This window comes from Parus major, chromosome 3 (genome assembly GCF_001522545.3).
Source record: "Parus major isolate Abel chromosome 3, Parus_major1.1, whole genome shotgun sequence".
In the NCBI taxonomy this organism is placed as follows: domain Eukaryota; kingdom Metazoa; phylum Chordata; class Aves; order Passeriformes; family Paridae; genus Parus; species Parus major.
The window spans coordinates 29,274,951-29,300,644 of record NC_031770.1 but is presented as its reverse complement, the minus strand read 5'-3'; the positions used below and the strand labels follow the sequence as shown (position 1 = coordinate 29,300,644).

Here is a 25,694-nt window from a genome sequence, read left to right as displayed (position 1 = left end):
GGAAGCATCTTTTGCAGCCAATTGTAAACTTCTTTGAAGGCATTTAATGATTAGTTGAATGATCACCTCAAAGATGGTAGGTACAGTCTTTTTAGGCTGATGGGGTAGAAATACCCACTCTAAGACATGCAAAAGGTCAGACTACTGTGTATCCCATCGCCCTATGATAGCTGTAGGATGGAAATGAACAATGGAAATAAACACAGTAATACATATTTTGGGGTATATCCAGTGAACTTGTCTTTTTGTGACAGCCTACTCGACTATTCCAAGAGCAAGTTTTGCTTTGGGTGTTAATTTTCTGGGAGAATTCAGACCAGGATCACCTTTTAGAATGTTAAATAAGGGTGCCAATTTTGATGTAGTCAATCCTAGATATGGTCTGATCCAATTTATGGTACCCAAAAGTTTTTGTGCATTGCTTAGAGTTTGAATTTCTGTTGAGAGTCAAATTGTTTGTGGCTGTATGGTCTGACCTATGGTTTTGAGTCCAAGGTATTTCCAGGGTGGTTGTTGTTGCACTTTTTATGGTGCCACTTGCAGCCCAAATATTTTTAATGCTTGCATCAGGCTTGGTTGGATAAACGAAAGATCTTTTTTGATTGGGGTTTCTATTAAAATATCATCCATATGATGGTAGCTGTGCACCCCTGGAAATTGTTCTCTGATTGATGATAATGCCTGAGCCACGTACCACTGACAAATCGTGGGGCTGTTTTTCATTCCCTGTGGCAGAATTTTCCATTGATAATGCTCCACTGGTGCAGTGCTATCAATGGATGGCACTGTAAAAGCAAACTTTGGGGTATCGTTTGGATGGAAAAGAATAAATAACAACAAACAAACAATCCTTTAGATCCACAATCAGGATGTCCCAATTGACAGGAATCATTGTAGGGGATGGCATGCCTGGTTGTAGGCCTCCCATGCTTTTCATGACCGCATTGATTTTTCTTAGGTCACGGAGTAACCTCCATTTCCTGGAGGAAATTCTTTTTGATGACAAATACTGGGGTATTCCAAGGGCTTGTAGATGGTTCTATATGCCCTTGAACCAGTTGCTCTTGCACTAAAGTTTTGAGGGCATGTAGTTTCTCCTTTTCTAGGGACCACACAGGCTGAGTGGTGAGCCATTTTAGGGCTTGTGTGGGATTATTTCACGCTCTTTAAAACGGTGGCCCCTGTTAAAAATCCGTTCCTACCTGGACTCCCCATGCAGAAAGAACATCCCTCCCCCACAGGTTGAATGGTGCTGCAGTAATGTATAGTCGGGTGGTAGCTGTTTGACCTTTGGGATTTTTGACCAACAAAGATTTGCTGCTCCAGCACCTCTGTGTGGTTCCCTCAAGGCCAGCAATGGCCACTCCTATAGCTGTGGTGGGCCATGATAATGGCCAGGTGTGGGCAGAGATGATGGTAACAACTGCCTCTGTGTCAACCATCCAGATGACCTTTATTTGCGAGGGCATTGCCTGAGGCATTGTAGCAGTGAACACCATATTAATTCTTAGATCATTTACGACCTGAGTCCAGCACACCTGGGGTTCTCCAGTGGATCCAAAGCCTTGGCGTTCTCACTCTATAGACTCTGTTTTGGGGACAAGCGACTTAAAATTGATGAGTTGGGTGATTCATGTTTTAGTAACATTGGCATTAATAATTATTAATTGGCATTAATAATGCCAAGGTGCGCAAAAATACCTTGTAGAGTAGCACTGGATCTTCTGATCAGTAGTGCATTCAGTCCTCTCCCAATGGGCCTGCGGGCCTCAAGAGGGACCCTGTGTACCTTTAAAGTGCTTATGGTTGTTAAGATGGATGTGGAAACATCCATTCCAGTTGTTCTTCAGGTCCTTCCTCTGAGGTGGTTACATAGGCTCTGACAGGAAGGCCGGAAGATGCTTGTACCATTGTACGTCTCCCTTCCGTGCTGGGTCTTCCATTTCCTTGGTTCTTAAAGGAAGGTCTGTCAGAATGAATTTGGGATCTCCATTATCTGGTCACTGAAATGGTTTTTCCTCACTGGCTACAAGCTGTATTCCTTTGTCCATTAATTGTCCCTGGTAATGTAGACTTATGGGGACAGCTGGCTTTTTAGGTGGCCTGGTTGTCCACATCTGTAGCACAGGGGTGTCACTTTCACAGGTGTCATTATGGAATCTGCTAACAAGGACATGTTGTGGGCACTGGATCCAATCTTGGTGCATGCATTTATTATCTCATCCAAGGATGGGTTCTCATCTGGCAACAGTTTTAAGACCCTTCAACAGTCTTCATTACCATTGTCCTTGGCCAATTGTAAAATCAACTGATTTCTGGCCTTGATGTTTATAATTTGTTTCTCCATTGCATCTTGCAGTCTTTCTATGAATTGTAGATATGGCTCGTTAATTCCCTGTCTGATCTTTGAGTAGGTCTGAGTCAGATTTGCCATGTTTGTTTCCTTAAACAGTGCTTGCATCCCCAGATCCTTTACTTGTGCCAGCACTAGTAGATCTAGCCTGGCTTGGAGCCAAGGGCAAGCTAATGGTGGTACTCCTAAAAGCTGAGAGATCCCTGCCTCATAACGTGGGTCTTCTCAGGGGACTTTTAGGTTCTTTGTTCCTGTTTTTCTGCACTGCATCACCATGCTGACTCAAAGACCATATATTGGACTGCTGTAAACATTATTTGGCAAGCTGTTTAATATCAAAGGGAGTAACCTCCTCTGTTGTTAAAAACCACAGGATATTGGTGACAGCAGGTGAGCCTAGGCCATACTTGGCTACAAGGTGACGCAGTTCTGGAAGAACTGGCCACTGAAAGGGTCTGTAATTATCTGGTGTTTTTCCACTACCCCTTATTACTGGGTATGCTTCAATTGTGCCATACTCAGGTTCCCAACTTCCTGATAATGGCACATCAATCACTTCTGCAGCTTCATAATTCCCACTTGTTATTGCTGCTAGCTTTACTTGGTGCCAAATGCTGAGTGGGTTGGGCAGGGCTGTTGGCACTTTACATGACGGCTTTGTCTTGGGGGTCCACAGAATTATGGTGGCTCTGGATTTCAGTGCCTCTAACAGGTGGGTGTTCCACGGGTGACTCCAGCTCCGGTAGCAGCAGTGCATGAGTGACTGTGGCAGCAACTTCTGGACCCTGTGGTCTGCTGCTGCTTCCAGCATGATGTTCACTGGGTATCCAGGCACCTGCGGTGAGTTATTTCCAGGATCCGCCCACAAACTGGCTCTCGTGCTAGGCACAGCTTTTCCACGGTCAGGATCCACTCCAGGGCATCTGGGCTTGGCTGGGGTGGGTCCTGCTGTCTGTACCTCCTGGCACGGGGCAACAAGGCAGCCTCTAGGGGCCACAGGGTGCTCTACAGGCAAGGTGTCCCGGCACAGCATGGCGGCTCAGTCCTGCACAGCCGTAGGGTGCTCCATAGGCGAGGCATCTGGCACACCATGGCGGCTTGGTCCCCCGTGGCCGTTTTGCTCCCCCACGCACCCAGAGCAGCAGCCACACCTCCTGCCGCCTCTCCCAATGCCTGGTTTTCCTCATCTATCTCAAAAGGCGTCCACAGGGCCCCCTCTGCTGCTCTCATGTTCTGTTCATTCTGTAGGTGCCTTAGCAGGGTTAGGGTTAGGCTTTGGCTACTCTACTTTGTGGGGTCTTACCACACATTCCCCCTTTTTATTTTCTAAAATACATTTTAGAGTGCCATGGGCACAGTAGACAACGTCTTGCCCTGTTGCTGAATGGGGGACAGCTCACAAACATATGCTGGCTCGAAACCCGAGTGAAGAGAAACCTCATCACTGAGCTAGCCGGGCCACTCGAGAAGATAGAGTCAGGTAGCCTCCTCTGGTGTCGAGCCCCATGGTCCCTCCCAGCGGCTTATTCTTAATTCCTCAAAGAAAGAGGGGGTCTGGACCTAGACACGGCTCTCCATGCTGTCTTCTCCAGCTCTACACACCGCATGTAGCAACTCTACATGGTGGCTTTGCCGTGATTCCTTGGCTCTACACACCATGCGTAGCAGCTCTGTACACTGCAGGCAACTGTTCCTGCTGCCTTCCTTCCTCCTCCGCTCTACACGCAACAGCTTGTTGAAATAATTTTTGGGGTCACCTGATGTTGCAGTGATGTGTCGGAGACAGGACAGCTAAAAACACACATGAAGGTCATACACAACAGCCCACTTTATTGAGACCTCGTCTCCTGACATAGATTGGAAGGCATGTGCGGTTAATCCTCATTGGTTGAGACAGTCACCACCTGGCCAGCCAGCCAATAGCAGCCTGAATCCCCAACGGCCTGGGCCTGCTCTCCAATGGGCCTCACTGGTTGAGTTACATAAGCAAGGTAATTATGTAATCAATCAAATGCCAGTTATAAATTTGGGTTTATTTATAACTGAGGCCTCCAGGTCAGCTGTAGGCCACCACAAGTAAGAATGGCCACACCACATGTTTTTGGTAGAGTGCCTTTAGCTGCCCTTTTCTGTGCATAATAATACCTAGTGGCAGTCACAACACTGAGAACAGCTTCACACTTGGCAGATGTTAACCTTGCTTGCAAATGACAATATATTATCTTGACAATAGAAAAATAAATTAAAAATTATAATAGATAAATACAGTATGACTTTTATATGATAATCTTATCATCCTCAAAGAGAAAAACAGAAATAGGGAGCTTATCTAGAAGTATAAAGTAAAGTCATTCTGCAGGGAACCCGGCTGAGCCACCCATCTGAAGTGCAAGTGCTCATGTGACCTGAAATTTTTCTCTGCAGAGAATTATAAAAGTCTTAGTGACAACCATAACAGTTTGCAGAGTACGCCTGACAAGACCACTATCAGAACAGTCAATACATGTATTCTGAATATTTCTCCTGCCTCTATTCTGTATTCCAAATAAAGAAATAAACACACATAAATTAAGGAATGCCTGAACTCATCCTTTATATTCCAAAATAAAATTGTAGCTTATTTTTTTGTCCTTAAGATTCTTTAGAGGGAAAAATAAGTATAAATTCTTGAATGGTACAGATAACATTTCTAGATGTCTTTGTTAAACATGCAGACTGAAAACCATCAGGATAGATACACTTGGAAAAAATCAAAATTCTGAACAATTTCCTACCTGAACCCAAACCACAAGAAATCTCACAATCAGAACCAATGACAAGAAGATTCTGATATCCTAAAGTATATAATGTATGATTAGCTTGACAATGAGGCAAGGTCCTTGGCATATCCTGCCTTTGACCATTCTCCATTCATTACATGTTAGTTGGAACTCTTAGTCTGTAAGTCCTTATTTTTTTTATTAAAACTGGGAAAAATCATTTCAGTGGAACACAAAGTGTAAATTTTTTTTCCTGAATTAAAGCCCAGAGAAAAGATGTACATTGCTGAGGTTAAAAAAGTTTTAGCAGATACCCCACTAAGCAATCCTCGATTTCTCAAGTTGTTATGGTATAGAAGCATATGAAACGAAAGAGTCCATTCAGTCTCACTGATCTTACATACTCCCCACTCACACCAGAATTTTATGGTTGTCAACATGTGTTTAACTTTGCTGGAATAAATAATAATAATGTAGTTAAAACCTGGTATTCTATTTCAATATAAAGTCCCAGAAAGCTATTTATATTCAGGATGAGCCTGTAGATTTTTATTCAGCCCCATGAAGCCATTAGACTTATTTACAGCAATCTCCTGAGTGTCATTTTTAACATATCTCTTTTGACAGAGAGTCACTTCACACTTGTAGCATCAGAGCAATTGGGAAAAAAAAAAACCCCAAACATTTAACTGCCTAAATTATGTGAGTTCTGTCCATGCTAAAAGATTGCTGTACCAGGCTTTCTCTCAAGAAGGGGAAAATGAGTTGAAAATAAAAAGCAAGTAAGTCTGTGGTGTAGGGTGTAACAACAGGAGGCTTTTGTGTTTTGTTTTTAATGTATTCAGAGAAAACTGCAAGGCAACTTGAAGATAATGGCAAAATGTTTCCCTTGCCCCAAGAGTACAGAGAAGGGCGAAAAACCCAACCAACAGAAAAAAAAAAGTAAAAATGAGGCTTTAATATATAAAGCCACATAGGTATCAAAAGCTGGAAACAATAACTCATCAGTATAAGGAAAAATATTAGCTGAAGGAATCTGTGGGAACTTGAAAAATAGAAAACTCCACAGATTCTAAGGGGCTCAATCTGCAGCCTTAGAAAGAGCTTAGGTTAATGTAATGATGAAGGTACACAGACATTGGGTAGAGAAATTATAAACTCATGTTCCTATAGTTATAAGTAAGAATATACATAGAGTATGTAAGAAATTATATTAAGTAAAATGGTTTGAAGTTTGAATTGTAATAGTGTGATTTATAGATTAAGTTAGAGATCTAGAAATTGCAATAGAGGTATGTGTATGAGTACATGACCTGTCAGCTTAGTGGCTAAGAGACAGACACAGAGCAGCAAAATTAAGCAAAGGTGATAGGTTAATAAGTAAAAACAAGTTTCATGTCAACTTCCTATTGTCCAAAAGGCTATATATTGCTGTGTGAAGAAGAAACCTGTGACTACCTTGAGCTATGGCTGACTTGTTGCTCCTCTATTAATCTCATGCCTTGAGACTGATGCCTTATTGAGCTACTTGAGCAATAAATTGTCTCAAAGCAAGGTGGTCCCATGCCTCGTTTTTCATCTTGACAGAATCTATTAAAGCAAAGCTTTCTTTTAGCTCCTTGAAGAGTGTAAATATTACATTAAAAAACTGGCACCAGCTTGTGGAATTTATAAGGGGCCATATCATCCTTCACAGAAGTAACAACTATGTAACTGCTGTGAAAACAGGACCTTGATATATAAGCCTGCAATATAGCCAAGGTATTATATCGTCTTTGACACTAATTTGGACAGGCTCCATGACTTGGTGGAAAGTGGAACTTATGACTTTATCCCAAATAGGACTTAATGGAGTTCTGCAAATATTTGGATCATCTGAACCAATCAAAAATGAAAGAAAATAAAGCAAAATGTGCTCAGCTGATCTCGAACACCTTTTCTGAAAATCCTGGGAGACGATCCACTGGGAAAGCTGTTTACTAGAGACCAGAGACTTTTACTGGATGCCATGTCAAGTGCAACAAGTCTTTGCAATACAAAGATTTCCATAACACACTCAACCAAGCCAATGTCTGTCAATTACAGACCACTGCCTTTGTTGCAACACTCTAAAAAGAAGTATCTAACACTAGTGCTACAAAGATCATGCAGAATGCCAGATAATCATCACTTAGTGTATCATGAAAATTAAAGACACTATTTATATGGTATTTATCCAAGATCATTTCAGTCTTGAAAGAAACAGCACAGGGAAAGCCTGTAGAGTAACTGCCTGCACTGAAGCTCTTTTGGGGTAAGCACTGGGTTTCAGTTTCCAGTGATGGCACATTGTTATTTTACCCTGCACCAAGTCAGCTCCAAAAATATTTAGCAGCTCTCCAGAGCACATCCTGAAATTCTGAGCATGTCAAAGCATTAATAAATACATCCACAAAATTAGCAGCTTTAGAAGGCTTCTTTCCTACAGAAGGAGACAGAGGTACATATTCTGACATGACAATTAAAACTCATTGTCAGAGTTAGAAACAGACTGGCGCACTCTGATACTAAACCCAGTACTCCTTTATTTTTACTGTTGGAGTCTGAGATACAGTGTCTATGCCCTTGTTTTTAATATTTAGTTTTAGAATTCAAAGAAACACTGAATTTCATATAATATGAAATTCATGGGCATGTTTTCATGGTGATACATGAGAACAAATGCTAAAGTTAAATAAGAAAAGTGTAAATGTGTAGATTAGAAAGTTTCTTGAATCACTGGGTGAATGGGTTGAGGCTTAGAATTTAAGGTAGTTTAGAGAGCAGGGGACAAGATGGAGGATTTAGGGTGTTGTCTCTTGTCCTTCTTCTTTCTTCTTCATGTTCTTTCCTAGAGGTTTTTGGGTAGTAGTAGGTGATTGGGTAGAAAATGCCGCAGTGCAGCACAAAGGTGTTGGGTCATTGGGTCACTAATAAAAATAACTTAGTTGGCACCTGTTAATTGGGTAAATGGACATATAAAAGACCTTGAAGAAGATCTTTGTTAGCCATTTTACCCCTTTACTATCATAGTGCACATAGCTCCTTGTACCTTGTAATGCTGATAAGAAAAAATAAACAACTGAGAACGAACGAGAGAAAAAACTCGCCTCCCGTCTCATCAATCTTCAGTTCAAAGGGAAAAGAACCCAAAACAAAAGTCCTATAAAGGGACATTTTACTATCATTTATATCAGGTTATTTTTATGCAATGTCAACGGATATTAACTCCCCAGGTTCTTGCCATCCGTGTGTGTCTAACCATTACATGGATTTTGCCATCACCTGCACACACAGACACACACACACACACACACACGCACACACACACATACACGTATCCCTGCGAAATATTGCTGATGACTCATGAAGCCCTTCTAACAGGCAAGCTATGACATAAAATTTCCTCCTTGAACAGATGCAGCAAGAAACACATCATCTGTTACAGATGTCACAGGACAAGCATGGCTACTCTTGGGATGACATCTATTCACTGGCAACATGACTTCCTTCTCAAGCATGTCTCTTCAGTAGGGCAAACAGCTGACCTTACTGTTTTGCATTGTTTAGAACAGGATGGGAACAAGCTACACACCTGATGCTAGAAAATGTGGGTTTAAAACCTTTCTTGGACAGGAAACCATGACAGTGTTCACTGAGCTCCTCTCTGGATCAATAAAAACAATGTGCAAAGACAGATGAAGAATAGAAAATGAGGCTACTGTGATATAGATTGCTGTCCAAGCTTGTTCACTGCATCATGTCCAGACACTGCATGCTCAAGTTTATACCTGGGTCACAAAGAAGTGCATTTCCTTGCAACAGCCACATTGAGGTTAGTGTGGTTCCCCCTCTCAACAGCCTATACACATCATTTGAGTACATCACAGAGCTGGAAGATGGGATATTTTACCTGGTCTGAAAGGCCAGCATCATCACATACAGCTCAGAAAATATAAATCCTGGAGTTCAAGTCATTACATGAAACTTAAAAAATTTAAGAAAAAGTGAAATATATAATTTATATAGATACATATGCCCCTGTAGACATTTTTTTTTCTAATTTCCTATTGAAAAGCAATGTGAATTGGAATCCTGATTATAAACAACTGGTCATTTTTCAGGGGATGTTGGTATTTTTTTTGATGACAGTTGACTGAAATTTTAACATGATTTACATCAATTAAGATGAAGGCTTTGCTGCATTAAGATTCTCAGCTTGTGCTGGTTCTGCATTAATTGATACTTGGTGAGGAGGGAAGAAGCCACTCATGGAAATGATGTTTCTGAGAAAATGCTAAGAGCTTCCTTGTGCCTGGAAAAAAGCAATAGCTGGCTAGCTCTGAGAATTGACAACCTATTAAACCATTTAGAAGGTGGGTCTGCCTCTGTGAATGTCATGTTTTAAAGACACGCAAGCCTGGGAAAGCTCTCTCTTGCTTCCAGCTTTGAAGAGGTATCTGGGTGCCAGTTGGGCCAGTCCCACTCCGCTGTGGCCTGCATGGCCTGCCAGAGTCGGGCCAGACCCCAGTGGTGGCCAAACAGGGGATGGGAGGCTGTGGGGCCCCGGCCAGAGTTGGGCCAAGCTGTGGCTGCATCTTGCTGACCCTAAGCCCTGCCCCGGCCACTGACCTGTGCTGGGGTCTGCTGGGACCCAGGAGTGGCCCTGGGCTGGGTTAGACTCCCTCCACCACAGCCCCCTGCGTGGCCCCAGTGGCTGCCGGGCAGAGGGAGGGGCCCAGTGTGACCTGAAATCCATCACTGTGACTGCTTTGGCCACTGTCCATCAGAAACTGTAATGACCATCTGCAGGCCTAGGTGAGGTATTAACTCTCTCAGTGCACAGATGAGACCTGCAGACCTTGATCCTCCTCTTGGGTGAGAGAAAAGGACAGAGTGAGGACACGTAGAAGACAACATGAAGACACCAAGGTCAGTAAAGAAGGAGTCAAGTTGTGCATGGAAGGAGAATGAGAAGATGCCTTAGTATTGGGTTGAAAATTCTTTTGGTAAGGCCATGGAGATGGACTATGATACACTAAATTACCCCCTTTAATTAATGAGAAAGTATGGGGGGATGGAGTGTTCAAACTGTAGATGTGAGCAGAGGCATCTATAATGAAGCAAAAGAGAAGTTGAAGTAGCTGTGATTCCATGAGAAGCTTGAACAGAGACAGAAATAAGAGTGAAGAAGACCCCTTTGCCCCCAGGGAAAGAAGAAGAAGGCCTCTGTTCTCAGAGATGAAGATGATTGCAGAGATAGATGAAAAGAGCCTTTGCTTCTGAACAGCTCATCCTTAAAATAATAGTTTATATGGACCATTAACTCAGCTGTGGGAAGGCTGTGAAAATGGGAGAAGCTTCATGATTGCTGATTTTTTCCCGGGTAGCTGCTGTTCATGGAAATTAAAAGCCACAAGAGAACTGCTTCTTGTGGAGAAGTCTCAATGGCCTGGTGAGAGAAAACCCCTCTCCCTACTGATGAAAGACTATTGTAGAGGTGGTAACTGATTGAAAATCCCAGGTTTTGTCTCTATGTTGTCAGTTGGGAAAGAAGTCAGGTAGGGGGACGAAAAGTGAATCTGACGGTTTTATTCTGATTATTTTTATTTTTTTAGTTCTGTTAATAAAGTTTTCTATATACCTTTTAAGAAGTGAGCCTGCTTTTCCCTCCTTCTAATTAATATCTTGCAGCAGGAAATGAGTAAATAATTCTAGTAGGTGCACTGGTGATTTTAGTCAGTGCTAAGCCTACTACATTATTTGGTGTGTTGGCCAGGAAACTCAAATTGGCGAACCTAAACCACTATACTTGCTGAAGCCCATTCACACTCTTTACAATAGCAGCTTAGCTGGTAAAATGTTCATGTGAGATGTGCAGTATTCCGATTCATGTCCATGTTCTGTTTCAAAGTGAAGGGCATGACCCTTGCTCCTCACATGAATATTCTGGCCATTAGAAACAAGGTGGGGTTTCTGTTTGCTTGAAGGGTGGAAGATAGTTATTACTGGTTCTTCATTTCCCAAAAGTGCAACTCTTTTCCCTTCAGAGATGTAAAGACTCAACTCATCACAACATCTGCTATTAATGCTGAATTAATCTTTCATCACTTTGCACTGCACACTGACAAAGGTCCTTCAAGAAATTAACGTTTTTCAGTGTCTCTATCAGTGAGATCAGCAGAAACTGGAAAAATGGGATGGAGACAATTAAACAGAACCCAATGAAACAGGAAATCTGTGGTACAGCCAAGAATCAATCCACGTAAGTTGTACTGCACTCTCATTCAAATCACTGTTCTCCCTTTTATCACGTCTGACCTGCTGATTTTCCTTCACTTTAAGAAACTGAGCTTTCAAAGAAACATTTTTTAACACACTGTCCATTCTATTGGCTATGCCTCAGTTCAGAGCAGCCAAAGTTTCACAAATAAAAAGTGTTTTCATTAAAAGACACAAAATGTATTTGATCTGCTGTGGGACAAAATGCTAATTCAGAAGTGGAGCATCTAAGCTTTTAAGATAGTTTATGCCACCAAAAAGCCAACCATGTCCCAAGAGATGCTAATTTTGAAACAGCACAGACCATAGGACTGAGACATTCACTAAACAGATGTGGTTACCGCTCCATTTCTCAGACTTCATGACTAGCATTTACAAAAATAGTCTCAGAGTTTTGTGAAGGAAGCTATATCCAAGCCTTTTAAACAAAATTTACCCAGACTGATAAAATCAAGCATTACTTCTGTCCCTAGAATTAAGCTATTGATGTGCAGATAATAATCCTTCAGCCACAAAAGCAGACTACTATATAACTTAGTAAAAGAGAGTATTTATTAATGACCAGTTGGAGTATGCAACAGAGGAATTTCACAGAATTATGCAAGTTGGAAGAGACCTTCAAGATCATTGAGTCCAACCTACGCCCAAACACCTCAAATAAACCATGGCACCAAGTGCCAGATGCAGTCTTTTTTTAAACACATCCAGAGATGGTGACTCCATCACCTCCCTGGGCAGGCCATTCCAATATTTAATCAATCTTTCAGTGAAAAATTTTTTTCTAATATCCAGCCTAAATTTCCCTTGGTGCAGCTTAAGACAGTGTCCTCTTGTTCTGTCAGTTGCTGCCTGGTGAAAGAGAACAACCCCCGCCTGACTACAGCCACCTTTCAGGAAGTTGTAGGGAGTGTAAGGTCACCTCTGAATCTCCTTTTCTCCAGACTAAACAACCCCAGCTCCCTCAGTCGTTCCTCAAAGGGCTCATGTTCCAAGCCCCTCACCGGCCTTGTTGCCCTCCTCTGGACATGCTCAAGTGTCTCAACATCCTTCCTGAACCAAGGGACCCAGAACTGGACACAGCACTCAAGGTGCAGCCTCACCAGGGCTGAGTACAGGGGAGGAATGACCTCCCTGTTCCTGCTGGGAATCATTATTCCTGACACAGCCCAGGATGCTGTTGGCCTTCTTGGCCACCAGAGCACACTGCTGGCTCGTGTTCAACCGGCTGTCACCAGTACCCCCAGGTCCCTTTCCACCTGGGCATTGTCCAGCCACACTGTCCCCAGTCTATAATGTTGCAGGGGGTTTTTGTGGCCAAAATGCAGGACTTGGCACTTGGACTTATTAAACTTCATCCCACTGGACTTTGCCCACTCATCTAAATGTTCCAGGTCTCTCTGCAGAGCCCTCCTCCTTTCCAACAGATTGACACACACTCCCAGCTTAGTGTTGTCTGCAGATTTTCTAATGAAAGACTCAATACCCTCATTCTTGTCATCAATAAAGATATTGAACAGAACAGGCTCCCTCACAGATCCCTGAGGGATACCACTGGTGCCTGGCCCTCAGCTGGATGCAGCACCACTCTCTGGGCCCGGTCATCCAGTGAGTTCTTAACCTAGGAAAGAGTGCTACTGTTCAAGCCGTGAAGTTCTAATTGCCTCTCACAAAGGTCAGGTATATCCATACATACAGTTCACTGAGTTATGCCACAGGGGTATTTTCCTTAATGGATCACAGGGTGGGTTTTTTCTTTTTTCGCTTCATTTAGTCTGAGCTCTGCCCTGTTGCCAGTAACTTGAAAAACCTAATTATGACTTCTTATGCTGCTTACTAACTGTTGTTTCAAAGGAAGATTCAAAGGCTTCAGGTTATTATTTATATTACAAAATACCTAATACAATCAAAATGTGGAACTCAATGTAAAAAAACTTAATAAAGTATAAAAGCGAAGAAGGGATATACCTATGAACAAAGAGGATTCCTGCTTAGAAAGTATTTCCTAATACTGAGAGAAGCTTCAGTGCTGTAGAAATTCACCAGCCTTTAGAAATTAAAATGGATTACTGTCACACTATATTGGGAATAGCAAGGCAGTGTGACACAGACTGTCTCGTGAGTTGAGCAGGAGAACAAGGTTTATTACCTCAGATCTTCTTTTATAGACCAATACATGAAAGTCCAGAAAGGTAAAACTCTTACTGGTCAGTGAACTAACATATTCCCATCATTGGTCAGTGGCGTACACCACCCCTCGACCTTCCCTTGCGAGAAAAGAAACTGACAAACAACACCTGCAATGCTGTCTTCTATCTCTGAGGTTTGTTTTGATTCCTCCTTATAATTTCCCAGGCCGCTTTCTCAGGCGAGTCTGAGAAAGTTATGCGGCCTGCTTTTCCACAGGCACTGTGCTCCCTGCTTGCTACTCACATTTAGCATCCATAGATTATCAGGCATTTTTGAAAGATGGTGGGCTCTACCAGGGCTGAAAAATTTCCAGTCAAGTTAATTATGATTTTTTTTGGAAATAACTGTACCATCTCTCGCTTTTTTTTTTTGCTTCCTAAGCAAAGATACAGATTCTCCAAAAGTTGTTCCTTATGTGTACACAGTTGGATGTGTAAAAGTACCTTAGTTGTACATATGATGTGTCATTTCTACCCTCCTCTAAAACTCAAAACCCCTTCAAAAAAAATATTCCTAATTGATATCAGTAGGGTGATCAAGGCCATACTTTTATTTCTTGTCCTTCAGAAAATACAAGACATCCATTGCATACACACACAGGGAGAGTTTCTCACAGAAAATAGATTAGAGTGAAGTAACTGGCAGGCAAAAAGATGGCTGGTGCATTGCTTTGAGCCAAAGGTATGAGTTAGTGTTGTTTGAAACCTCAGAATTCTCAACCACTGATTTTAATGTATAACTGTAGTGTTTAAAGCAAGATTAAGTTTACAATAAACATATCTGGCATAAGACTAACAATAGATTACTGATGAGGGAGTCTGTCTTAAGGAACTTTATATTTTAGTAGGATTGCATAGTATACGTCCAGTTTTAAGAACCCACCTTCCCTTCTCTTTCATCTTCTTTTGGTGTTTTATCATTCTCCTCAATAGACAGATGTAAACTTGCTGCCAGCACTGACTGCAGCAGCCTCTTCTTATCACTTACAGATCATACAAGCCTTCTTGTCCCTCTTCAAACATACTCAGCCCAGCTATAAGATGGGGATCCCACCATCATCAGGGTATAGTGGGTGAAGTGACCAGGAAGATAACTTGCCTCCTATATTTACAGAACTACTTAATCATACAGCTGAGGCCACAGCTCAGCTGTATGATTTTGTATGAAATTTTCTGTGATTTCTGCCCTCAGGACAAAACTTTCTTGCCAAATTGAAGTGTAACAATATTAAATATTGTTGATCTGCTGAATGTTTAGCCTCTGCCATGGAAGTTGGTTTCCTGCTGAGTAAGCTCTTCTGATTCTGTTGCTGCATAAAGATCCTTCTGTACTATTACCTGAAGTCCATATTCATGGTTAATACCTGTTACATGCTCTACTTTTCACAAGTCATAAATCAACCAGCTGATATTTTGGTGTTGGTAAGTGTATAATCTAAGTAATAAGCTGCCAAATAAGGGGATCCATTAATTCTCTGCACTTTCAATGAACACATACTCAGGAGCCTACCTTTCCTCAGCCCATCCACTTCTTTTGGATGTAAAGGAAAACGTCCACTAGGGAGAATCCTACCAGTCAGAAGACTAAATCATGATAATTCTACCCAGAGGGTCTTCAGAAGAGGACAAAATGTTTCTCATGGACATGGCCTGCTCAGTGGGTGTGTGGCTGCAGACTTAGGCTGCACTCCTGAAGCACTGCTCTGTTCCCACAAACCTGCAGCAATCTTGGGGTCACATCCTGCAGTAATGTGTGTAATTTGTGGCAGGTGAAGCCACCAAACTATCACTATCCCAACAAGCCTTAAACAGCAGTAGCAGGACATATTCTACTGCTTTCTTAACAAACTCTTTGTTTGCATTGTCCTTACTACTGTGTTTATACAGGTACTGTGTGTACATTTCCATTAACCCTGTTCAGCTTATGGTCAACATTCCATGCTTACAGAAAGGGACTTTTTCCCTTCCCAACCAGCTTACCTTGTCTCCTTTCCAATAACACTGTTTTTAAATGTATTCCTACCACATTAGAATGTTGTCACTTGGACTATCTCCTTTTTCACTTCCTTTCCTCCTCCTCCTGGCATTCTTTAGGCAATGTGAAATGCCACAGAAGGGCCCAGACTCTGTAACTGAGCCTCCATATTTATCTTTTTGTCCTACTGTTAATCTCCAATAAGCAATGACTTTAAATCTTCTGTAAATCAAATGAAATCACCTGCAATTCATGGCAAATACACTGCATGTTCCTTGATGATGGAAATGAAATGTCACTTACTGTGCTCAGAGACACACTGAACTACCAAAGACACACCTACCTAGAGCCAGCAGAGATATTTAGGACAAGTCCTTCTGGAAGCACTCAAGGTAATTTTTTAATACCAAGTTCTAAAAGGTTTATCTTCACTGTTAATAACATGTCCACTGTCTGTTTTTCCAATGACACTGCTTGCTTTAGTTCACTTCTGGTCTGGGCCCATTTTAAAGCATGATGACAGTAAGATGGCCAGGGCAGCCGAAGTATTTTCCATTTCCCTCCATCACTTAACCCTTCACTATTGAACAAAAAAAAAAAAAAAAGAAAAAAAAAGCAGTTGTTGAACTGGTGAACAAAGGAAATAAATACAGTCTGAGAGGCCTACAGCTCTTAAGCTGCTAGCCCAGTATTTGAGTGTATCACTCAGTGGATTTATCTGCGCCTTTTCCATAAACTCAGGTAAAACTGTTTTTCCCAGCCTTCATTTCTCTCACTTAGTACTTCTATGTGGCAGCGGCCTCAGGGGAGACAAAGAGTTAACATTGTCCCACCCCAAACCCCTTGTGAAGGGCGGCCCAGGTGTTCTGATTGGGTTTGAGTCCCTGGTGAGGTTCTCCCTTGGTGTGCTTCTACTGGTCCCTGACCCTGAACTCCACCCTCAAAGGTGGAGACCCTTGGGGGTTCTGTCTCTCAAAAACCCCTACTGTGCCTCTGTTCAGAGCTCTCTGTTCTGGACCTGAGTTTGTTCCATGCTGCATAAATGGTTTCATGAACAGATGCCCATCTCATTGGTGTTTCATGCTGGTCCCCAGAATCCTGCTGCTTCCCTGGATGAGATCCTGAGGTTGCTGACTACAACACTTCTACAAAGTGTTTGGGGTAACATGTGCCTTTTAACAGCTGACTGAATTATCACAAACGACAGTGTCATTTTCACCTCAACGTGTGTAGCTGAAACTATCTGAAACTATCACATCTGAATACAATGAAAACTAAACTCTCCAGAAAGTAGAAGACAATTCCTTCCTTTCTCTTCATGGATGTCATTGTATTCTGACAATAACTCTTTACTGTGCCCATTTCTAAACTTCTCACTAAAAAGATAGGAATTCAGCAATTCTTCCTACTAGCTTTTTTAAGGCTCGTGAACACTCGATGAAATTCAGAGTGAGCCCTGACCTTTACCAAATTTGCTTTTCACACACCACAGAAATGTATTTGTTATTTACATATTCTCTGCTCTTGCTTATCCACCAAAGACAAATCTGAATGGTGAGAACAGCATTGTACAGAGTATCGGTTGTTATTATTATTATTATTATTATTATTACATGCCATCATCAGGATGGGCTCGTTCTCAGATTGTGAAGAATTAGAACTTTCGCAAGAGAACAGACATCAGCATTTACATGTACTTCCCATGCAGCAGAATTGGACTGCTTGCCATTATTTTTGTTCTTAAGTGCATCAAATTACACCATGTTAGTAGGACAACAGCTGGATAAATGTGGTTTTGGTTTGATTTTTTTTTTTTGGTTTTTGTTTTGTTTTGTTTTTTCTTGTTGTTGTTGTTTTTTTTTCATGCTAGTGTCACATCTGCTTCTACTGAGTCCTCCCAAAACTCCTACAGAAGGGAAATCAAATGCTAAACACAGCATTAGGCATGATGATGACATTTTTTTAACTCAGGACTCTTTTGGGCCTGATTTTTAATTAGTGTTGAATTATAACTTCAACTGAAGCTCTAGTAGATCTCCTGAAAAACACAGACCTGCAAGATGGGCACAAAAATTCTGCATACTCAGATAGAAAATATCATAGCAAGTTTATGGCATTTATGTCTTCAGCAGCCTGAACTCAGGAGGTAAGAAGGCATTTTTTAAGGAACAACTAAACTTTTTTTTTGTTGGAGAGGGAGAGGAGAGGGAAGAAGAAACTAAAAATATTTCATGCTGTTCCCATGGGGGGCAGGGAAGAAAATACTTTTCAATTATACATAAATAAATATATAATTTCAACACCATGACTCAAGGTAACCTCTTACAATAGTATAAATAAATGAGTCTGCAACTGTTGGCATTGCAACATGGAAAGCATAAACCAAATAAAGCAGACAACTTGGAAAAACTTGTTATCTCGTTTTATGTCCGCTACAATGTTGTCTTTTAGGTGTCACAATTCCAAGCCGTAATAATGGCATATCATCTGAATTGTGCATGCATTTTTGCCTTCTTGACACTAAGCTTACACTTTAAACCATTACAAGAGTGACTTCAAGGAAAAAAAAGTTAAGAGGAGTCTCTAACATCATTAAGCCTACTAAATTGTTTATTCAAGTATACACTTTGAGGTCTTTACTATAGAACCAAAAATAACAAGTAAAAAACATGAAGAAACAATTACAGGAGCTCAAAAAAAACCTACAAAAAAACCTGGCAATGATTCTTCTCAAGTATGCTGACCTGCTTAAAAAACAATCGGGCAGTATCAACAAATTTATATTATAATTATGTGAGATAAAATTTCTAAATTCATTATATGAAACTATAAAAGAATGAGATGGTGTCTTACATGAACCCCAAATTTCATTTTCCAGTGAGAACACATTCTCTGCATTAAATGATGTAGAAGGAGATGTATATAATTTTAGGCTTTATTTTACATTGTATTAATGGTGCTGCCCTAATTTGGCAGCTACTGCTTCAGCCAATGACACAAGTACCATCAATCAAACAGCTCTTTCACAATGAAAAGACCCAAGTACACAATGAGGAAATGTGTGTTTTTGTTGCATTAGTGACACTCTTGCAGGATTTTGTTGTTTTCTGTTACCTTCTGTACTTGTCATAAGCCAGAGTTTCTGAATTTGATTTTCTTAAACCTACTTGCATTTATAGCAAAGTAATTTTTGAGGTCATGTGCCTGTCTTCCATACCTAGACTAAAGATACTGAAATGACCCAATATCGGTGTCAAGCTAACAAATCATTCCAAACATCTGAGCATGAACTCATTCTAACAGAAAAAGGAACAGATGTTGGTGGGAAAAAAGGAAATTAACTCCACAACTGCTGGCATTTTCCAAACATCAAGCTGAAGGAATGCTGTGGTTTGCAAAGGGCAACATCCTCCCACTGTGACTTCCCAGTGCTACGACACTTCCAGTGAGCCCTAGGCAAACTGAAAGCAAGTCTATTTTCAGAGAATTAATTTGAGAGATTCCACATTTCAGACTGTTTCACCAGCACAGTTCTGGAAGTCTTGCAGTCTTCCCAGACAAAATGCAACCATGGATCCCAGGCACTGGGAGGGAACCAAACAGCATCTGCTACAGTCTGTTTCAAGGAGTTGGTGTCATAGCAATAATACAGGACGGTATACAGGAGGCTGAATGAAGCCTTATTGATGCTCCCTTTCTTTATAGTGCCATACAGCTGCTTTCCCAGTTTGATTTATGAACAGTTTAGAGAATCACAAATCAATTTAGAATGGAAGGGGCCTTGAGAAGAAGGGACCTGCTCAGAGCTATTGTCAAAATTAGATCAGGTTGTTCAGGTCATTGTCAAGGTTTGAATATCACATGAAATTAAAATGTTGACTGAAGCTGAACTTCAGCCACAAACTTCCAAAGAATTGGTAGGAAGAGAAACGATTTTCTGATATACCAAAGGCTTCAAATAAAGTATAATATATTCTTCATATCCAGTGTGGCTTTGCTGCCCTTTGACCTGTGGCCACGAGACACCCTCATCGATTAGCCATCAATACTGCTAATTGTGGGATTGCTTACACTAAGCATTCGTACACAGCTTCTTCAGCCTCCTACTTTCCACCAAGTGCTCTTGCTGTTAGCCTATCACATGTGCTTTGAGGTTTACCCTGTGTTTTCCATACTTCCCAGGTAACACAGAGTGAAAGTACTCACCCCCACATCTATCCACACTACCTTTCTACACTTCCTGGAGAGCTGTGAAAAAATCCCTCATGAAGTCACATCCAAGACTCATCAAACTGTAAGTCTTTACAAATGGCTTCTCAAATACTGCAGCACACCAACTTCTATGTTCACATCAGCTGTTCCCAGATACAGCATATGGAATAACAACTCTAAAGAAAGGAACTTAAAAGGGACACATTAAGTGTTCCTTAAAGCTATAAATACATAACCCAAACAGTTTAATATTCCAAATCAGTAACAGAGTCTAAGACTATTTCAGAGATGAAAAAATAATGCAAGAAGATAGAATTGAAAACAATACAACTTCAAGCCACCCACTTCATTTATTATGGGACAACCACATGCTTGGCAGTCTTCATACAGAAAGGATGAACCCCAAAGGGCTTTTGTAGCTCAGAACAGACAATACAATACCAAAAACCCAGACTCAAACAACACAAAAATGTGGTCTTCATCTGGCATATTGTATCACTAAATGAGACCAGATGAAGGTCCTTTTTCTCTCTTCTTTAGGGAATGTGTATCATCTCCTGAATACCTCAGAACTGGCTGAATGGCAGATCCCAGAGGGATCTAGTGGCCCAGGATCTACTTAGAGGTCTTTCACTAGTGTTGTTCCCCAAGATTCAATACTGGGCCTAGTATTGTTTCACATGTTCATCAATGATTTGGATGGAGAAGCTGATGCCTCCTCAGTAAATTCACTGACAACACAAAGCTGGGAGGAGTGGCTGATACCCCAGAGGGCTGTGCAGCCCTTCAGAAAGACCTCGACAGTTTGGGGAGATGGTCAGAGGGAACCATCTGAAACTCAGCAAAGGTAAGTGCAGTAAGTCCTGCACCTTAGGAAGAATAACCTCATGGACCAGCACAGGGCTGACAGTTAGGGCTGACCTGCCGGAAAGGAGCTCTGTGGAGAAGGACCTGAGGGTCGTGGTGGACAACAAGCCATCCATGAGCCAGCAGTGGGCCCAGTGGCAAAGGACGCCAATGGAATCCTGGGGTGCATTAGGAAGAGCACTGCCAGAAGGTTGAGGGAGGTGATCCTGCCCCTCTACTCAGCCCTGGTGAGGTACACTTGGAGTGCTGTGTCCAGTTCTGGGCTCCTCAGTACGAGAGAGATGTGGAGCCCCTGAAGCAAATACAGTGGAGGGTAACAAAGATGATTAAGGGACTGGAACATCTGTCTTACCAGGAAACGCTGAGGGAGCTGGGCCTGGTCAGCCTGGAGAAGGAAAAATAGAGAGGGGATCTTATCAATGCCTATCAGTATCTAAAGGGAGGATGCCAAGAAGATGAAGCCATACTCTTTGTTGTGCTGAGCAATAGGACAGGAGACAATGGGCAGAAGCTGATGTACAGGAAGTTCCACCTAAATATGAGGCAGAACTTCTTTATTGTGTGGATGACCAAGGACTGGAATAGGTTGTCCAGAGAGGTTGTGGAGTTTTCCTGGACAGAGATATTCAAGAATGGTCTAGATGCAATCCTGTGCCATCTGCTTTAGAATGACCCTGCTAGCCACAGATGATCCCACTGGTGGTCCCTAACCCATTTTGTGGTTCTGTGATCTCAATATGTATCTCCTACTTTAAAGCAGGAACCTGAAGAAATAAACTCCTATCTAAGTACATCAAGTGTAATACAGTCTCATGCTCTTAGAACCTCCATATGAAGTGTTAAACACAAAGAAAAGACCTCAGGGTTGGGAACAAAAGTCCTGCAAGTTCACTTTCACATAGAAATATTTAACGGAAGTAACTTTCTCTCCATCTTAACCAATCCGGAATTGTGCTTCACAGTGCAAAACCACAGATGCACAGCATCCCTAGAACAAACAGTAAATGCAGAAATTTTCACTCACTTCTGAAAGCTTTCCCTAAAGGTAAGGAGGACCCCAGGTTTTATATTTGCATCTATCTTGTTGTTCATCCCTGGTAGGCTATGGTAATTATATAAAAAGCTGCAAAAGCACCTTAGATCCCTCCAGCAGATTTCAAAGTATCTCACTCTATATCCAGCTGCACAATATCAAGCTATACTTTTTATGGTGACATTTTGCTGACAATTCAAACCTCAAGGGCAAAGCTCAAACAGAAACTCTCAAAGAAAGAAAAGAAACCAAACCAGACATGTAGACATTATCTTCATTAATGCTAGACAGGCAGCATGGGACCAAAATGGGAGTTTGTGAAAATGAGCTGCAAATGGCATAAAATGATGGTAGTAAAAGTACGAAAAGCTGATGTCCCACTAAGGCTAGGATTCTCAAAGGTAATTCAAAGCCTATGAGGATGCAGCCCTGATGTTAGGTGTGGTCATGCATAATTCTGGGAGTTACCTGGTTTCTCTGTAGACCCTCCCTGCAGCTGTGACGTGTTTTCCCCTCCCCTCCCTGTCCCTGAAACGTTATCCCATTGGTTGGTGTTATATGTCCCCCCGCCCCTCTCCCAAGGTTTGAAAAAGCCTGGGAAGGAGAAACCCGGTCTCTTTTTCCCCTGGAAACCAGCCAGAATAAACATCCTCCGTTACTCCGGGGGGAGAAGCAGCACTTTTTGGTCTTTTTCTTGGTCATGAAGGATCTCCCTGAACCCCTCCATTGACAGAGCTAACTTGGATTACTTTGAGGAGCTAAGGGAGGATCACTTCAGGTGGCGACCAACATTGGGGCTTTAGATCCCCTCGAGACGGCAGAAAAACACCCCACGGGTGTTCTACGAAGCCTAGGTACCGTCACCTACCCTGCAGTTTATACTGACAGGGGTCAGGTTGGTAGCTCGGTGGGTACACGAGTCAACTCGGACCGAGAACTTTTTTTTTCTTTTCTTCGAACACCATGTGTCCTTCAGGAAACAGGTACTAAAGAGGGGCGCGGGGGGTGTGGGAGATCCGGCGGTTGTTGTGGGGTTTTTGCGAGGCACGGTAGTGTGGTGTGGTGCTGGTGCCAGAGCCTCTCCCTGGTATCGGGACCGAGGGAGCCCACGTGGCACTACACATGGTGTTGGGGGGGTGCACTGGTGGCGCGTCCCAGGCTCCGTGGTGGTTTTTAAACCCGGACCGCAGTTTGGATCTTTTCTGCTTTTTCTGAGAAAAAAAAAAAGGTTAGACCAGCCTGTCTAACCTTTAGTACCCATGCCTTAAAGCCTTAAGATTGGCCATGGGTACTCTTTTGTCTACACAGGAAAGGAATAAATATTCCCTTATTAAGAATATTTTAAAGGCTGGAAATATCAATTTCTCAAAAAATAAGCTGAGGAAATTAGTAAAATGGTTTTTTTTGCATTTTCCGGATTTGAATGTTGATTCCCTGCCTGACTGGGAAAAGGTTGGACAAGCCCTTACTATGCAAGTTGAATTGGGGGACAGCACAGCTGGGAGATACCTCCCCCTGTTCCTTTTAATTCGGAAAACAATTCTACAGAGGCAAAAGCCTCTGGCTTGCTCTTCCCCTCCCCTTCCCTCAGCCCCCCCATCAGAGGGTTCGTCCCAGGCATTACAGGCAGACAAAAACTGCCTGTACCCTTCCCTCCCTGCAGAAAACCCCGAAAAACATAGCTTTAAATCCTCCCTGCAAGGAGGGGAGGACTCTGCTGAATTTACTCAAGAACACATGGCTGAGAACCAAGATGGCGCTGGCCACATGTTTCCCGGCCATATGGTGAATCCCCCTGTGTATCCCCTTTCTCCTACCTATGATCCCTCCCACCCACCAGTTCCTGCCCCCAACCCTTATCACAACCCCTTTGTTCCTCCTGATGTTCCACCCTGCACCACCCCCCAGCCCTGCCTGGCCCCACCCTATGACCCTGTCCCCCGAGGCTGTAACCCTATCCCCTATCCCTCCGGCCCCTGTCCCGCGGGGAGGGAGAGTCCCCTTGCTCCTGCAGAGGAGCAGGGGGAGGGGTGTCCCGGCCCTGCCCTCCGATGAGGGGATGCCAGCCTACCGAGCCTGGAGTGGGGGGGCATGGACCTTCTCGCAGGTCCTGCGGGGGTGGGGCTGGGTCTCTCCATAGGCCCAGTGAGGGAATGGAGCCCCTGGAACCTGGCATGGGGGGATGCGGACCCCGGAGCCCGGCGTGGGGGTGTGTGGGACCCCGGGGCCTGGCGTGAGGGGGAGCCGCCCCCTGCCCGGCTCCTGCAGGGGAACAGGAGCCTCGGAACCCGAGTGGGGGGTGAGGGGCGGAGCCCCTCCCAGTTCCCATGGTCCGGGGGGTGGAGCTGGGGGCTGGGCCAAGTGGGGGGTGAGGGGCGGAGCCCCTCCCAGTTCCCACGGTCCAGAGGGCGGGCCCGGGACCGAGCAGGGAGGTGAGATTGCCTCACCACATTCCAATAGCAGGTGTGGTTGTGCTGCTGCAAACTGCCCTGATGGCCCCGGGGGATGCCTCGGGGGATGGAAGGGTGGATCCTCTCAGCCTGCTCCCACTGTAGAGCCACATGGTGCCCCTGGGGGATGGGGGAATTGGAGCCTTCCCGATATCCGGGCAGGACAAGCCCCTCCCCCCTGCCGGTTCAATGCAACTCCCGGGAATCGAGAACAAAATGGTTGTGACTCAGCTTTTTTCCCTACTGCTGCTCCGGTGACTTTTACTGGAACGAGACCACAAAATCGTACTTACAAACCGTTTTCATACGAAGACAAAAAGGAAATTTGCAAAGTACAAAGAGAATTTGGTCGTAATAGTGAAATATTTAAAAGCATTGTTAAAACAACATTAACCTCAAATGATTTAGTTCCTACAGATATTAAAGATCTTTTTAGGTGTTTGCTTACACCATCTGAATTTGAATTATGGGAAAACACATGGAAACGATTTCCAAAAAAACATACTGGTGGAATTATTAAAAACTAATCACCAATATGTAGATTTATTAAATAATCCTATTACATTAGAGCATTTATGTGGTGAAGGAGTATGGGAAAAACCTGAGGACCAAACTAGGGCATTGCCAAAAGCTGTGATAGATAAAATCACTACAGCTGCAGAAAAGGCTTTCACCCAGCTACCTACAGCTAACACTAAGGGCAGTTATATTAATGTAAAACAAATGCCCTCAGAAGGATTCCTGCAATTCTTAGACCGATTAAGAGAACAAGTCTCCCGTCAGGTAGAAGATCCTGTGGTACAGGCAGAGTTAGTCAAAGAACTTGCTCAGAGAAATGCTAATGAATCTTGCTGTAGAATTATTCTAGGTTTGCCATTGGACCCTCCTCCTACCCTCGCACAGATGTCAGCAGCCTGTGCAAGGAAAGCAGAGATGTTTTCGCAGGAAAGGAGACCTCCCTGGACCACCCCAAGACCTGTTGCTGCAGTTTCATCTGAGACAAGGAATGAACAGATGATGTCTGACCAGCAACAGCGAATTTGTTTTTATTGCAGAAAACCGGGACACTTTGCAAAAAACTGTCCTTTAAAACAACAGAAACACACAGATACCAGCTTGCCAAAAAACTTAAACCTCAGCGCTTATCCACTCAGCGTGCAGACATAAATGAAGTGGAAACAAATCTCTGTCCTTTAATAAAAAGGGGGTAGGGGGGTGAAAAACTGCAAAAATATAATTGTGAAAAATGTTTGCTTAAAAAGGTCTGGCAACCGCAAAAGCGATTCAGACTTGTAACTTCTAAAGCTTTTTGTTTCAGATCTGACCGCTGGACCATCGTGGGAGTAGATTTGCAGGATAATTCACAGGACCTGGCTAGACTGGATAGTAGGTATTTTGTTATTGGAGACACAGCACACACACCAATAGAGATTGAGGTGGCTCCCATGACAATCACGGGAGACCTAACACACCTCATTCTAATAGCTAGGTGCCCCCAACCACCTTTCTATATAGATAAAGGGCAAGTAATAGCCCAGGTAATCCCTGTTTCAACAGAA

At 42.9% G+C, this 25,694-nt stretch overlaps 1 protein-coding gene across 3 annotated transcripts in view; it reads right to left on the bottom strand.

Moving 5' to 3' along the window:
* Positions 1-25,694, bottom strand: part of DAAM2 (dishevelled associated activator of morphogenesis 2) — a 216,431-nt gene that overhangs the window by 95,139 nt on the left and 95,598 nt on the right. The window lies entirely within an intron of this gene.